The sequence below is a fragment of the Dreissena polymorpha genome, chromosome 3 (assembly GCF_020536995.1).
Source record: "Dreissena polymorpha isolate Duluth1 chromosome 3, UMN_Dpol_1.0, whole genome shotgun sequence".
NCBI classification, from domain to species: domain Eukaryota; kingdom Metazoa; phylum Mollusca; class Bivalvia; order Myida; family Dreissenidae; genus Dreissena; species Dreissena polymorpha.
In genome coordinates this window covers 84,201,339-84,218,385 of record NC_068357.1, presented here as the reverse complement: position 1 = coordinate 84,218,385, position 17,047 = coordinate 84,201,339, and the positions used below count along the sequence as shown (strand labels likewise).

The 17,047-nt window shown below is 37.2% G+C and overlaps 1 long non-coding RNA gene across 1 annotated transcript; it reads right to left on the bottom strand.

Moving 5' to 3' along the window:
• Positions 1-10,901: 10,901 nt before the first annotated feature.
• Positions 10,902-11,391, bottom strand: LOC127875062 (uncharacterized). The gene is made up of 2 exons (XR_008047245.1): positions 11,204-11,391; positions 10,902-11,110 (listed from the first exon to the last, which is right to left on the bottom strand). It is a non-coding gene; the product is annotated as an uncharacterized LOC127875062 (long non-coding RNA).
• Between the last annotated feature and the right edge of the window lie 5,656 nt (positions 11,392-17,047).

Here is a 17,047-nt window from a genome sequence, read left to right as displayed (position 1 = left end):
ATAAGATGATATCAGTTTTGTTTCAAAAAGCGATAGGATGAAAAAGTTTTCTTGTTGCGAACGTTTTCAACGTGATTTTTATCTCATAAGCATATATGTTGGAACAAAAATAACAATAGAAAAGTTGTAGCGAACAATAAGCTGGGTATTGTACTTGAAATTTGATATTGATGCCATGAATCGTTCCGGAGATATTTAACTTAAACCGATATTATGTTTAGTCTTTCCTCGGTTGTTTACATTTAAGCGAAATGACGTACTACATGTAATGAATTTTTGCGCGATGTCGATTTAAAGAAAACGATCAATGCTGCGTTTAACTTTCTACTTGTTCAATCGAAATGATTCACATACATACAAAGTGTTATACACCAAATTCTTCAGAAAACAATTCCCAATTTAACTGTACATATTTCGTTAAGCAAAACGAAAAAGCAAAAAAGTTTTCTTCATACACAAGATTTCGGACAGATATTTAACATAGAAACATATATTTCAGGGCAAACTAATCAGTACGTAATTGTAGCATATAGCCATCTGTGTCATGCACTGAAAATTTCATATTGATATTTTGAGTGGTTTCAAAGAAAATGCACTTAAACCTCGTTGTACGATATTGCACCAAGGTTGTTTACATGAAGCGAAATTACGTAGATCTACTGCACGTCATGAGTTTAAGTGCGTTGTAGAAAAACAATATCAGAGTTGAGTTCAGTTTTCTGCTGATAAATCGGCGTTTCAATGTGTGATTATTTAATCCACACAAAAACTTCATATTCAACGGTACACATTTTGAACAATGTATCGCAAAACGAAAAGGCAAAAAGATTTCTTCATAAAGGCTTTATTTTCGATCAAAAACTAGTATGTTTGTCAAAAAAGCATCAACAAAAGAATAAAACGTTCGGAATAATCGATGTAAGGCTCTCTAAGTTGAATATCATAGTCAAAATTTGATCCCAATATCTGCAGTGGTTTTTGATAAATTTACATTTAAACTTTCTCGCAAATACTCATCTATCTGTGTACTTTACTGTGAAATGACGTTCGATATTATTTGCACTTGATGACCTCGCTGTACTGGGTGTAATTTCTCATGCGTTGATGAAGTATTGGATTGGAAAAAAATTTGTACTAGCGAGATATTGTGATTTGAAAAATACTCCACTGCACTGTTGCGTTGAAATTTGATCATAGTACATTTCGCAAAAATATTCATAAAAGTTCATATCAAATAACAGCTGTTAGGCATTGACTCATTTTTCACACACACAATTTTGTTTTGTCGAGATGAAGAATTGCGAATGAGCAAAATACTCATTAAGCGTATATGGCTTGAATTTTCACAAGCGCATAAGCTTTGTCGAAACTTGTGAAACGTATCGAGTACTTGAGTTAAATATTCTCTGCGTACTTTTGTTGTAACATTCGATGTTTTGTATTCGAGTAGTATCAGGGCAACATTTGGTATATGAATAACGAAATCGGGTCGCCTGTTCTGAATTGTTACTTCGTGCTTTATGTACAACCGACATTCATCGCGTAATGTGGGAAATGTCTTTCTGAAGTACTGACCTAATTCGCTAACGTACGTTTGATCAAAATCTTTCAAACATGCAACTTTGTCCAGCGCTTTTCTTAAGTATGAATGCCTACATCGACCACGCGTTAGAAATTTGCTATTCATTGTACTCAAAGACTTTTGTATGTAAGCACTATGCTTTGTCTATATAGTAAAAACGCACCAGCCCGTCGGGTATTTAAGGCGACCCGGACAGCTAAGGTTATCATTCGTGATTTGCAACTCCAAGAGAGAATATTGACGCTAAATCATGCCGAAATACGCACACCGACTGCCGAAGTTCGAGGACACAAATGCTCCTAGTGGCAGTGGCGAAACGACATCGACTGGCAAGGGTAAGCGGCATGCTACTACAAGGCCATACACTCGACCAGAGCAATCGGCGTCGATGGATTTTAAGTCGTTCGGCTATCATTTGAACAGACTTGGAAGTCAGATGACAGCATTTGTAAACGGCAGCGACTATGCGATGTCGAAGGAAGGCCGCGAAGTATGCACAAAAATGATATCGTGTTTGCAAAAGGCTTCCTCTTATCAGAGAGAAGCGAGTGGACATTTGGTCGATGACCAAGAGCGCTATTTCAATGCAGAGTGGTCCAAACGCGAGAAAGCGCTGAAAGAGCAACACGATAGCGAAAGCGAAAGAATAATATCGCAGCTTCAATTCGAGAAGGAACAGGCTTTGATTTCGCAAAGAGGAGAACTTCAACTCGAGAAGGAAGAAGCTATTCGAGCCCTGAAAACGTGCACAATATGCTACGATGGCGAAAAAAACTGTACCTTGACAAAATGTGGGCATACTTTTTGTGAAAACTGCTGCCTGATGATGTTCGATGGAGACTGCGCTATGTGTCGAGCTGACGTTACTGGCTGGGTGCGAATGCTTTTCACGGATTAAATGTTTTGACTGTTTTCATATGTTTGATGTTTGTTGTAAAATAAAATGTTTAATGCATATGATGTGTATGTTGTTAGTCGAGCAGGTTAGATATAGTTTGATTGTATACTGTAGTAGAATAACGTTGAGCTTACGAACAATTTCGTATCGAATTGCGATGGATCAAAATACTTGATCAGACAATATCTGACATTACGCTCATTTCTATGCATGAACGAGAAACTTGCATACAGCGTCACAATTTCATATTCACGTTGACCTTGATCATATTGTGGAATCTAGCATCTTGTTGCATCAACATTTTTCGCAATGTGCAGCAAAATAAGAAACAAATAATATAACTCAAAATTTTACGATAAAAAGCCAGTCTTTTGACAAACTCAATCATTCTCGTGTGATTAGCAAAGCGACATGGCCTCCAAACAACTTACAAATACTGGTGTTCAGTTAGGTGATGAAACTCATCCATTGATTCAACATCCAGTGAGATCATACAAAAGAATCCAATTTTGTACTCACTTCTCACAATGAGTGACGAAGAATTTAACACAGAATATCGATCGCGAGAAAACGATGCAGCTGCTAATTTCAAGGCTCAGTCATCACAGCACAGTTCCAACGACTCAACAAGTTCGACTAGTACAAAGACTTCGAATAAACGCAAAGCTATGGCTAATTTTGACGATCAAAGTATCAAAAGACATAAAGACTCACGAAATGCAAAACTAGACGCTATTACAACTCAAAATAAGAAGACTGACTTTGTAGATGAGTATTTAAAAAAACAACAGTTAATAAAATCGTCGCACGGCAAAGCTCAGATAAGAATCAACAATCTCAAAAAAGTATTGCTGATGCTAAAATCTGAAGAAAGTACCATTGAAAATTCAAGCCAAAACTCTTTCCTTGGACATGCGACAACGCATATTTCGAAAGTTATTGAAAGTATATCTAGCGAATTACAGAGCAGTGGCGAAATCGACTCGTGCAGAGTTTGTAAAAATGAAGACAATCCACCAACAATTATAAGCAAGACGTGCGGGCACGGATTCTGCTGTATGAACTGCATAGTAAAGTATTTTGAATACGTTTACAACAAAAATTCTGGGCAATTTATTTGTCTGAAATGCAAACATCAATACGATAAGAATGCAACATGTCAAATTGGTTCTCGCTATGGCATTATTGGTTGATACATATAATGAATAAAATGTATAGAACCTTACAACGTGTTTTGTTTTACATGATGCTTGTAAAAATTGTTACCGTATATGCTTATACAGCTACAAGGTCATGTTTACCTTGAGCACTTGTTCGAACTTGACTTCACATCAACAAACGTTATTATGCAACAATCTTTGTAACTTCAAGGTCATGTTAACCTTAAAAAAAATTGGAAATGAAAAGTCTCATCAACAAACATATTGATTCTTTCTGCTTTTTGATAACAAGAAGGTCATCAAAACCTTCACAAGCATCGACACTGAAACAAGAGTGTAGATGCACTAAGATGCTTTGTAGAGAGAGGAACGTCAAGGTCATTTTGCATCAGACCTGTTATGAGGGCTGTGTACTTAAATTCTCATACTTTCTTCTATAGATATGAATCTGAACCAATAACTGACTTGTGGTTGTACTTGCTAGCTTACACATTCACAAACATTGACACTGAAACAAGACAGTAGATGCACTTAGATTACATGAATTTGTAGACAGATGAATGTCAAGGTCATTTTGTATCAAGCTGTTATGTAGGCCGTGTACTTAAATTCTCATACTTTCTTCTATAGATATGAATCTGAACCACGAATTGGATTGTGGTTGTGCTTGCTAACTCGCACACACTGTAAATTGCGTTCAGTGATTTCTCAGTGAACTCATATCAGAGCTAGGACTTGAACCTAGATTTCCTTCTGCGAGAGAAGGCGTTCTTCCTTGAACCACTCTGATTATATAAACTGATCATCACTGAGCACATAACACAAACAATAAGTTTTGTGGCCAGACATGAACGTGCTGACAAATAAACATGCTTTCGAAATTGCCTTTTATACTTTTTTCTCATCATTTGCTTCATACCTGCTATGTTAGATGTGTACTAAAATTGTCAAATATTCTTCTATAGTCATTAATACAAAAAAATCTGAACCAAGAACTGACTTGTGGTTGTGCTTGCTAGCTTACACACATAGTTACCTTCACAAATATTGACACTGAAACAAGACAGTAGATGCACTTAGATTACATGAATTTGTAGACAGATGAATGTCAAGGTCATTTTGTATCAAGCTGTTATGTAGGCCGTGTACTTAAATTCTCATACTTTCTTCTATAGATATGAATCTGAACCACGAATTGGATTGTGGTTGTGCTTGCTAACTCGCACACACTGTAAATTGCGTTCAGTGATTTCTCAGTGAACTCATATCAGAGCTAGGACTTGAACCTAGATTTCCTTCTGCGAGAGAAGGCGTTCTTCCTTGAACCACTCTGATTATATAAACTGATCATCACTGAGCACATAACACAAACAATAAGTTTTGTGGCCAGACATGAACGTGCTGACAAATAAACATGCTTTCGAAATTGCCTTTTATACTTTTTTCTCATCATTTGCTTCATACCTGCTATGTTAGATGTGTACTAAAATTGTTAAATATTCTTCTATAGTCATTAATACAAAAAAATCTGAACCAAGAACTGACTTGTGGTTGTGCTTGCTAGCTTACACACATAGTTACCTTCACAAATATTGACACTGAAACAATACAGTAGATGCACTTAGATTACATGAATTTGTAGACAGATGAATGTCAAGGTCATTTTGTATCAAGCTGTTATGTAGGCCGTGTACTTAAATTCTCATACTTTCTTCTATAGATATGAATCTGAACCACGAATTGGATTGTGGTTGTGCTTGCTAACTCGCACACACTGTAAATTGCGTTCAGTGATTTCTCAGTGAACTCATATCAGAGCTAGGACTTGAACCTAGATTTCCTTCTGCGAGAGAAGGCGTTCTTCCTTGAACCACTCTGATTATATAAACTGATCATCACTGAGCACATAACACAAACAATAAGTTTTGTGGCCAGGCATGAACGTGCTGACAAATAAACATGCTTTCGAAATTGCCTTTTATACTTTTTTCTCATCATTTGCTTCATACCTGCTATGTTAGATGTGTACTAAAATTGTCAAATATTCTTCTATAGTCATTAATACAAAAAAATCTGAACCAAGAACTGACTTGTGGTTGTGCTTGCTAGCTTACACACATAGTTACCTTCACAAATATTGACACTGAAACAAGACAGCAGATGCACTTAGATCACATGAATTTGTAGACAGATGAATGTCAAGGTCATTTTGTATCAAGCTGTTATGTAGGCCGTGTACTTAAATTCTCATACTTTCTTCTATAGATATGAATCTGAACCACGAATTGGATTGTGGTTGTGCTTGCTAACTCGCACACACTGTAAATTGCGTTCAGTGATTTCTCAGTGAACTCATATCAGAGCTAGGACTTGAACCTAGATTTCCTTCTGCGAGAGAAGGCGTTCTTCCTTGAACCACTCTGATTATATAAACTGATCATCACTGAGCACATAACACAAACAATAAGTTTTGTGGCCAGACATGAACGTGCTGACAAATAAACATGCTTTCGAAATTGCCTTTTATACTTTTTTCTCATCATTTGCTTCATACCTGCTATGTTAGATGTGTACTAAAATTGTCAAATATTCTTCTATAGTCATTAATACAAAAAAATCTGAACCAAGAACTGACTTGTGGTTGTGCTTGCTAGCTTACACACATAGTTACCTTCACAAATATTGACACTGAAACAAGACAGCAGATGCACTTAGATCACATGAATTTGTAGACAGATGAATGTCAAGGTCATTTTGTATCAAGCTGTTATGTAGGCCGTGTACTTAAATTCTCATACTTTCTTCTATAGATATGAATCTGAACCACGAATTGGATTGTGGTTGTGCTTGCTAACTCGCACACACTGTAAATTGCGTTCAGTGATTTCTCAGTGAACTCATATCAGAGCTAGGACTTGAACCTAGATTTCCTTCTGCGAGAGAAGGCGTTCTTCCTTGAACCACTCTGATTATATAAACTGATCATCACTGAGCACATAACACAAACAATAAGTTTTGTGGCCAGACATGAACGTGCTGACAAATAAACATGCTTTCGAAATTGCCTTTTATACTTTTTTCTCATCATTTGCTTCATACCTGCTATGTTAGATGTGTACTAAAATTGTCAAATATTCTTCTATAGTCATTAATACAAAAAAATCTGAACCAAGAACTGACTTGTGGTTGTGCTTGCTAGCTTACACACATAGTTACCTTCACAAATATTGACACTGAAACAAGACAGCAGATGCACTTAGATCACATGAATTTGTAGACAGATGAATGTCAAGGTCATTTTGTATCAAGCTGTTATGTAGGCCGTGTACTTAAATTCTCATACTTTCTTCTATAGATATGAATCTGAACCACGAATTGGATTGTGGTTGTGCTTGCTAACTCGCACACACTGTAAATTGCGTTCAGTGATTTCTCAGTGAACTCATATCAGAGCTAGGACTTGAACCTAGATTTCCTTCTGCGAGAGAAGGCGTTCTTCCTTGAACCACTCTGATTATATAAACTGATCATCACTGAGCACATAACACAAACAATAAGTTTTGTGGCCAGACATGAACGTGCTGACAAATAAACATGCTTTCGAAATTGCCTTTTATACTTTTTTCTCATCATTTGCTTCATACCTGCTATGTTAGATGTGTACTAAAATTGTCAAATATTCTTCTATAGTCATTAATACAAAAAAATCTGAACCAAGAACTGACTTGTGGTTGTGCTTGCTAGCTTACACACATAGTTACCTTCACAAATATTGACACTGAAACAAGACAGCAGATGCACTTAGATCACATGAATTTGTAGACAGATGAATGTCAAGGTCATTTTGTATCAAGCTGTTATGTAGGCCGTGTACTTAAATTCTCATACTTTCTTCTATAGATATGAATCTGAACCACGAATTGGATTGTGGTTGTGCTTGCTAACTCGCACACACTGTAAATTGCGTTCAGTGATTTCTCAGTGAACTCATATCAGAGCTAAGACTTGAACCTAGATTTCCTTCTGCGAGAGAAGGCGTTCTTCCTTGAACCACTCTGATTATATAAACTGATCATCACTGAGCACATAACACAAACAATAAGTTTTGTGGCCAGACATGAACGTGCTGACAAATAAACATGCTTTCGAAATTGCCTTTTATACTTTTTTCTCATCATTTGCTTCATACCTGCTATGTTAGATGTGTACTAAAATTGTCAAATATTCTTCTATAGTCATTAATACAAAAAAATCTGAACCAAGAACTGACTTGTGGTTGTGCTTGCTAGCTTACACACATAGTTACCTTCACAAATATTGACACTGAAACAAGACAGCAGATGCACTTAGATACCATGTAGACAGTTGAATGTCAAGGTCATTTCGCATAAGGTTGTTATGTAAGCCAAGTACTTAAATTTTCATATATCATACTATACCTATGAATAAAAAGAAATCTGAAAACAAAAATTGGCTTGTGGTTGTGCTTGCAAGGTCACACACACACTGTAATATGCGCTCGGAATGGCAATCTCTTTTTGCATCAGACCAGTTATGAGAGCCATGTATACAAATTCTCATATACTCTACTATAGACACGAATAAAACAAATCTGAACCAAAAATTGACTTGTGGTTGTACTTGCTAGCTCACACACAATGTAAGATTCCTTTGCAATGTCAAGGTCATTTTGCATTGAACTTGTTATGCAGGCTGTGTACTAAAATGCTCATATACTCTACTATAGTCATTAAAACAAAAACCATCTGAACCAAGACATGGCTTGTGGTTGTGCTTGCTAGCTCACACACAAACTCATATCAGAACTAGGGCTTGAACCTAGATTTCCTTCTGCGAGAGAAGGCGTTCTTCATTGAACCAAAATTGCTTTTATATACTTTTTTCTCATCATTTGCATTATACCTGTTATGTGGGCTGAATACTAAAATTTTCATATATTTGTCTATAGTCATTAATACACAAAAAATCTGAACCAAGAATTGGCTTGTGGCTTTCAAGCTCACACCCATAATAACCTTCACCAATATTGACACTGAAACAAGACAGCAGATGCACTTAGATACCATGTAGACAGTTGAATGTCAAGGTCATTTCGCATAAGGTTGTTATGTAAGCCAAGTACTTAAATTTTCATATATCATACTATACCTATGAATAAAAAGAAATCTGAAAACAAAAATTGGCTTGTGGTTGTGCTTGCAAGGTCACACACACACTGTAATATGCGCTCGGAATGGCAATCTCTTTTTGCATCAGACCAGTTATGAGAGCCATGTATAAAAATTCTCATATACTCTACTATAGACACGAATAAAACAAATCTGAACCGAAAATTGGCTTGTGGTTGTGCTTGCTAGTTTGCACACACTGTAAGGGGCATTCAAATAAAATCTGGTAAACAGACAATGTCATGCCTGCAAAAATAGCAAAAGTTTCCACTTTTTGTGTAAATACATTTTTCCATCATTCTCAACCATAACCAGTAATGTGGGATTTTTATCAAAATTCTCAAATATACCCTTATGGGCACTGATCAGAAAAACCTGAACTGAAACAGAATAACATATGCAGTGATGCGTTTTGTAAAGAGTTTTGTATCTATACTATAGGCACTCTAACCAAGACAGACTTCCAATGGGGTTTGCTTGTTGATACACATATTTGTGTCAACTTGAATGAGCGTTGAACTGAAAAACGGCAGGCTATAAAAGGCGAATCGCTCGTGTTTGAATCATTTCGTATTTTGACACAGAGATAACAACACGCACAATGACTGATAGAAAAGCATGCGAGAGGTGGATGTTAAGTGTAAAAGAGAGCGGGAGCTACCGAGCGTGGTTAGAAAGACAGAATACCTCGTCAGCTGGAAACAACAAAGCAGCTTGTAACAGATGGATTAAGAGCATGGGCGAAATGCTGCCAACTGTGTATGACACTACGTTAGTGATTGTGTGTCATAGGTGCAAAAACTTTTTTTCGATGGTGAACTTTTGCCGTAGATGCGAGGCCCTCAGCTGTGTGTCATGTACGCGGATCGACGATCGCTGCGAATGGTGTGGCGAAATTCAGGGTTACGGCCAAAACAGAGGAGTGAGGCTTTTGCATCTGTGATCGAGCGGACTATGTGGTCTGATCTAGTGGACTATGTAAACTGTTGTACGTTGTTGTTGCGAAAGATTGAATGTTTGAAATATTGATTGTTGCAGAATAAAATCGTTTGAAACTACATATACATAGTTGTTTGTATTTGCTTTGATTAGAGTTGGATAATATAGTTTGAGAAAACATACGACACTGGGTTATATCAATAACTAACGCAATAGCGAAATCAAACATTCGTGCACACAATAGTACTTGTTTTTCAACTCTGCGTTTGGTAGTTGCACGAATAAGTATATGTTACTACAAGAATAAGAACAAAACGAATTGAACGGTTCATGATATTTATTTACAACACGATCATACAAAACCTACTCATGTGTCTATCAATAGTCTTGTTCCTGGACCCACCATTCGCAAAAACTGGCAATTCGGTGAATGTTTATGGTGTTCCAAGAACGCATCGTCTGTAGATTTCCAATGATACAACACAATGCCACAACGAAAACATTTGCAACGGTCGTGTTGTCTCAAGTAGTACAACCCGCAAGAAGCAAGCTGGTATTTGTTTGGTTGTATTTGGGGAGACCAATGCTCAAACGTTTTCAGTCTGTCGATATAGTTGTTCATAAACATACTTGTTTCATTCGTGCACAAAGCGTCGGTATCATCCATGCTATGATATGCGTTTTATTTCACATGCAATTGGTTATTTCAACATCTTTATACATTTTTTGTCTCAAAAATACTCTTGGTCAAACGTTACGAGTTTTGTTCTCTTGGCTTTTGAGCTCAACAAAATCCCATTAATGGTTTGAAGTCGTTTTGTGGGATCTTGGTGTGTCCAGCACAAATCATATTTCGGATTGATCAGAATAACCTCAATATCGACATAGTACACAATTTCCGTATCTGTCGCTTTCCAACATTGATCTCGCGTCGAAAATGTAAACTTCACATCTGGATAGAGATCCATGATGTACATTTCGACAGCTTTGTTCCACTTTTCAATATTCAAACGCAACATATGTCGAAAAAATCCCAAATCTTTGAGTTCAACGGCTAGCATTGTTTAGGTGTATAGAATCAATTTTCAAGTTACTACCTATATAACATTTTCTACCAAACAAACAAACACATGTTAACGTTTCAACAAGTTTATTCAATATTTTGCACATCGACAATTGACAGGCACGCAGTGACAGGTCCAGCATCGGTGCATTCGGTTTATACGTCGCTGTGTTATTTTGCCCACGCTGAGAAAGAATGGAGGACGTTTCGCCACCGCAATTTCAGCTTCCCAGTCTTCGGTTTTCGTTTTTGGAGTTACCACCCCGATGCTGGTATTTTCTGAAACAGAAAAAGCAAAAGTTAACAACTAAATGAACAATGCTTACAATAAAAACTGCTATGAAAACACAATATCTTATCAACACAACTTACTTTTCATCTCGGACTGGCTTATTTCTAAGTCCCAATTCTCAGTCTGTGGAACTTGAAATTTATTTGCTGGTACAGACATGTTGTCGCTTTGGTGTTTAAATCAAAAATGATTTGAATCAATAGTCATGTAGCGCATTTTATATTCAGCGACTGTTTGAGAACCACTAACCCAAAGTTGTTGTCACTTGTGTTCGTGTACAGAATATTGAGAATTTTGTTTGCAGTATTGTATTGACAAGAAACAAAGTTGTACTTTGTTTGCACCAAACGCTCAATTTCATCACGAAGTGTTGTTGAGTCATCTTGTTGTGAGACCTTATCTATTTTATCACGAATATTTTTTGTGCGAAATGAGTCAAGTTGTTTGTTCCAAAATTCAGTGGTGCATTTGGGTACGAGTGTTTGACCATAACGTTTGATTAGACACGAAGCCAGTTTGTCATGCGTATGCTTTGAAAATGTAAGTACTCCAATCATACTCAACGCGTTTGTCAAGTAATAGCTTGTAGCTGCCATATCTTTGGTACATGTGTTTGAAAAATAAAGGTGACACTGATGAACCTCATTGCCGTAGATATCTTCGTAATCGGTCTGTTCACACAGCAGAAAATCAAACCCATTGCTTTTAGAATCACTAAACCTGAGCTTCACAAACTGTATGAATTCAGATTTTGATTTATGAATGACAACTTGTTCTAAATCTGTTTGTGTGAAATTAACAGGCAAAACATGTTTTTCGTTGATAACAATGTAACACGATGAATCAAAATCAAAGTTTTGATTTATGTGTGTTGCTAACAACTCGGGTTGGTTTGATTTGATGAGTGCATTTAATTTGCTTTCGCCTTTCCTTTCGATGCAACGAGCCATATCTGTTTTCAAAACCTACTTTTTCAAGCTTTTAACACTAACTTTGTAACATGACGGGTTGTATATAAAGCCATGCAACTTATTCAATGCGTCTCATTTACAATCTGACAACCGAAGCGACAACATGTTCGTCCAAACATTGTGCGAAAAATTCATTCGCGAGAAAAGAAATTTCAATGCAAATGGTCACCAGAAGAAGTACATGTTTAGCGTTACATGTCCTTTCACAGATGTCGAGGGACTGCGTTTTACGTCGATAACTAACAGTCCGTATGACTACTTGAACTACAAGCCAACGCTGGACCATGTGTTTCTCGATGAACCGACACTAGCTGCGTTTGAACGATATGTTGACTTGATGTTTTCTGTTGCCGATGAAAAGATTGATATGTGCTACTTCAAAATATTGAAAACATTAGTACCAGAACATTTCGCAACTCTAAACGAGCGCATAAAGAAGGGTAGATACATGCAGTCGAATCCCACGTTAAACTACAGACTGCCGATATGCATAATACCAGTGTTGGAGTTGCACGGAATCGAGGAGTTTAGCAAAGTCTATTCGGTGAAATCCACTTGCCTATCTTTGGAAAGGACTCAGATACGATTGAAGCTGAACACCTACTTTCGAGCAGTCATGACATTACTCGATTGTTCGGAAAATGATATCGTGGAAATATTGGTGAAAAAAGGAGTGCTACCGAGTAAAAACTTTCAGCTTGTCAGTACACAGAAAGAGCTCACAATAGGTCTGAAAATTGTGAGAAGCTGTGGTGAAATATACGAAGCGTTGCAAACTGGCATCGAAATGAGAGAGATGAATGCTAACGTATACTCACTACAACCAAAATATGGATATCCAAATACAAATTTGTGTCAGGCGTTAGAGGTTTTGTTTGTGATGCATCCTTTGTACCGCAAGCACATCAACAGTCTTCACATTGAAACGGAGCTGATCGATGGGGGAAAAGGTAGACTAGTCAATGCTATTCCTAATCGCAAACGCAAATTTGCTGAACATTCAAAGGATCAGTCCAGTCTCCCCAAAAAGATGCTTTGCAAAACACAAGAACAAACATGGAATGACTTGCCTTGTTCTGATAAGAAGGCGTGTTCGGAGCAAAACGAGATAATCAGTATGCCGGTCGATTTGGCAGTCGTGAAAGAAGAAATCGTGGAAACGTTCACCCCAGAACAAGAGGTACAAGAAAACCCGATGCCCGTTAGCGACATGTTACCTGAAGAAGACCCATGTAAAGTTTATTTCATCAATCAGTGTCAAAACGAAGAACACGAAGATATGCTCTCTCAAGCGGTTAGAACATGCATTCCCAACATTCACATCCCACCAAACTTTGTCGCATTTTGTGTGTCAAAGGAATTGCTGACAAACGGCCTCGTTTTGTACATTCCTGCAGATTTTGTGTTGTAGTCTGTTAAGTTCATATTTTTTGTTATATAGCTATTACATGTGTTTTGTTAGATGAATGAAATAAAAACCAGCAATGTTGCGTTTCATACTATTTGTCTTGTTTGTGTCTCTATGTAGCTGTAACGATAACTGCTTCAAAAAATCGCCAGAGCGCGATCTGGGTATATACAATGGTGAATTCTCGATCGTTTCCTATGATGATGCGCTAGAAAAGTTACGCAAAATTGTATATATTCCTGAGAGAACGTACACAACGCAATATGATATTCTCGAGGCCATACGAAAATTCATTAATAAAATTTTGGGCGTGAAAGACAATTATTTGACCATTGATAATCACAGGGACAGGTTTTGTTTCCAAATCAAAGGCAAACTCTTTTTGATTTTGACCGCGAATATAGGTAGGATGCTAGCTACTGATTCTCTATCGCGGTTCTTGGTACCAGACAATACATCTAATCATGTTGCAGACATCGAAAAACGCAGTAGCGATAATAATTTCGTCACATCGACAGTTTCAAACGAAATTGACACACACACAAACAGCGAAATGGAAAACTCAACGCTTGCTTTTATCCCCAACAATGGTTGGACAACCACAAAGGTTAACAAAAAAAGCACGCAAGCAACACTGAGAGTTGCACACGAACATACAACTAAAACATTAAGTAAAAACCTTAACACATCAGTTGTCAATGCCCTTAACAATGGTTCAACAACCACAGAGGTTGAAGAAAATAGCGATCTTGGCACATCGAGAGTTGCAAACGAAACTAGCACACGACAAAACTACAGTGAAATCCATAACATAACGAGTGGTAATATCACAAATAATGGCTCAACAACCACAAAGGCTAACGAAAATAGCGAAACAGGATCTGTCCTTGTTATAATCGAAGTTGTGTTTTTCATTCTAGCCGTGTTTGCAATCGTTCTTGGACTAATAGGATTTGTGTATAACGTTATAAAAAAAACACAGGAACTAAAATAAATATAAAACACACTTATACAAACGGATCTTGTCATTCTTGATGTTCTAAGCCAAGCATGCGGTCGTTTATCATTTTGTGTTTGTTCATTGTTGTCCGCGCAAACACAACAGTTCAAAGCGTTTCTTCTTACGGTTTACAAAACTGTTATTGCAATGTGTGTGATCCGACTAAAAGTATTGGTAAAATATATGATGGATCTTGCTACTTTATCAGTATTGAGCAACAGTTCAAAGTTGGAAACCAGTTTTCAACGAACGTCAATGTACGTAAAACTGTAAACAGCACCGACTATAATGCATACGATGTGGTCATTTTTGGACACAAAAACATTCATCTAAAAACGGTTTTCACTCAAGTAAGCAACGAATTTATTTTAAACAACATCCAAGGTTCTATCAAGATAGCGCTGTTCAACAACAAAGATAGGCCTGCTCAATGCGTTCATTTGTTCAAACGAAAATATTTGGGCATTTCATGCGAAACGGCTAACGTAGCGCTGTTAAAAGCGGATCGAGGAGAGTTTGTGACTGTGTCACCTTTCAATCCGCGTGCGTACAAGACATGTTCATTTGACGAAAACGCAGCAGCGTCGATCACATCACCTAAAACTTGTTTCGTGGTGAATGAAGATGGCCAGTGCTTACCAGCAGTGCTGCAAACAGAAGAAGAGTTTCAAAACGCTTTTGACTATCTGATTAACAGAACGCACGACCCGAAGGTGAATGCAATATCTCAAAATTTGATGTTTAAAATTGACAGTCTGAACGAAACGCTCGAATTAAACGATTACGCGATAGTTTATTCGCGAGTGTCATATGATGAGGACAATACGTGCTTGTATATCGACGTGAATGAAAAATCTATTTCGTATGAAAATTGTACGACAACACGAACTCTGTGTCAAATTAGAATTCCTGGTATGGGACTGGATTCACCGAGTGACGATGATTCCAAAATAAACAGCTTTTGGGTCTTATTTATTGCACTAACATTTGTGGTTGTTTCTTTGGTTATAGTTATAGTTATTGCGTATGTGTTGCAAGGATTTCAATCTAGACGTTTACAAACTACTACAACAGTTCAAATAACAAGCGCCTAACTCGAGTATAAAACCATTCACGCAAAGTCAGTAGTTGTCATAACGTAAAAAAATGTTCAGCTGTGAGTTTGTGGCTGCGATGGTAGCAAATTACTTGGAATGCAAGCAGTTTGAGGACTCAAATGACACTCTTTGTGACATTGTTGAATGTGTGGTTTTGCTTGTAAATAGAACGGTAACGATGCATGTTCTAACAAAGGATGAACTGACCATAGCTTGTTTCGATGAAGACTATTTCGCCGAATTGCTTGAACAAAAGCTGAACAGTGGTTTGAGCTGGGATGTGTTTGTGACTGCATTTGTTTTGTTTGTGGCCGTCGTGAATGAACTATCGAAATACAACCTTGAAGGCTTCTACCACCTGGTCAAGATTCAAGACGTTTTTCGAAAGTATAGACTAAATGACTGGGTTGCAAAACAAGCTGGTGAATGGAATGCATTTGTACAGTATTGTAAGCATGTGTGTTGAATAAAAAGTAGAAAACAGAAAAATACGTTTTTGGTTGTTTTATTCATTATCGCTTTCACATTCAACTTCACTTTCTACAGATAACGATATGTTTGAAGCCAAATTTTCGAATAATTCACACTCATCGATAATGTCTTTGAGACCAATCATATCGATGATTTCTTTGCACATATCAGAACCATTGGTTTTTAGAAAACTGTGTTTCTTCTCAACCACGCCATCGCGGTCAAAAATGTTGAAATATAGTTTTGTATCGTCTGGTCTGTCCATAACAAGCATCAAGTCGTCCTCGTCGTCATCTTCACCCAATCTTACATACACATTCAAATGAACTGTTAGTCCAAAGCATGTGATTTTGATCTGATAATCGAACTCGGGTTGAGGTTCATAGTCAGGAGAAAAAAATGCATATGGTTCAAATGTTTCAGATTTTGACATGCGAAACAATTTCACCCTAGGCTCCTCTGTGGATATTATGCTCATATGCTTTGATATGATGTCCCACAACTTATTCGCAGCAGATTGAGATTTGATTTTCCATTTTCTTTTCTGTATACGTTTTTGCTCTGGTGTTTTTGAACGAGCATTGAAGCATATGCTTTGAAAGTTTTCCATGTTTTGAAATGTGACCAATGTGGCAACGTTAAAAGCCAAAGTGAAATGGTTTGTGATATAGATCGTTACAAAATTTGCATATAAAAGCTCTGCACAAAAAGTAAGCTTCATTTCATTTGTTGATGTTTGCGACTATATTTCTTGGCATTTTGCTTATTCGATTCATCATCGAAGAACGAAACCCCGATTTTTGGGATCGCAAAACGACTAAACTTGACAACAACAAGAAGCCATGATCGGTGTTACAATGCTTGCGATGATCTGTATTCAAGACTTACGATGGTGGTTTTCTGTTAGAAAAATACGAAAAGAATGCATACAGGTTATGAAAGAACTTCGTGAACGCTTTCAAGCAATTAGTTGCTGT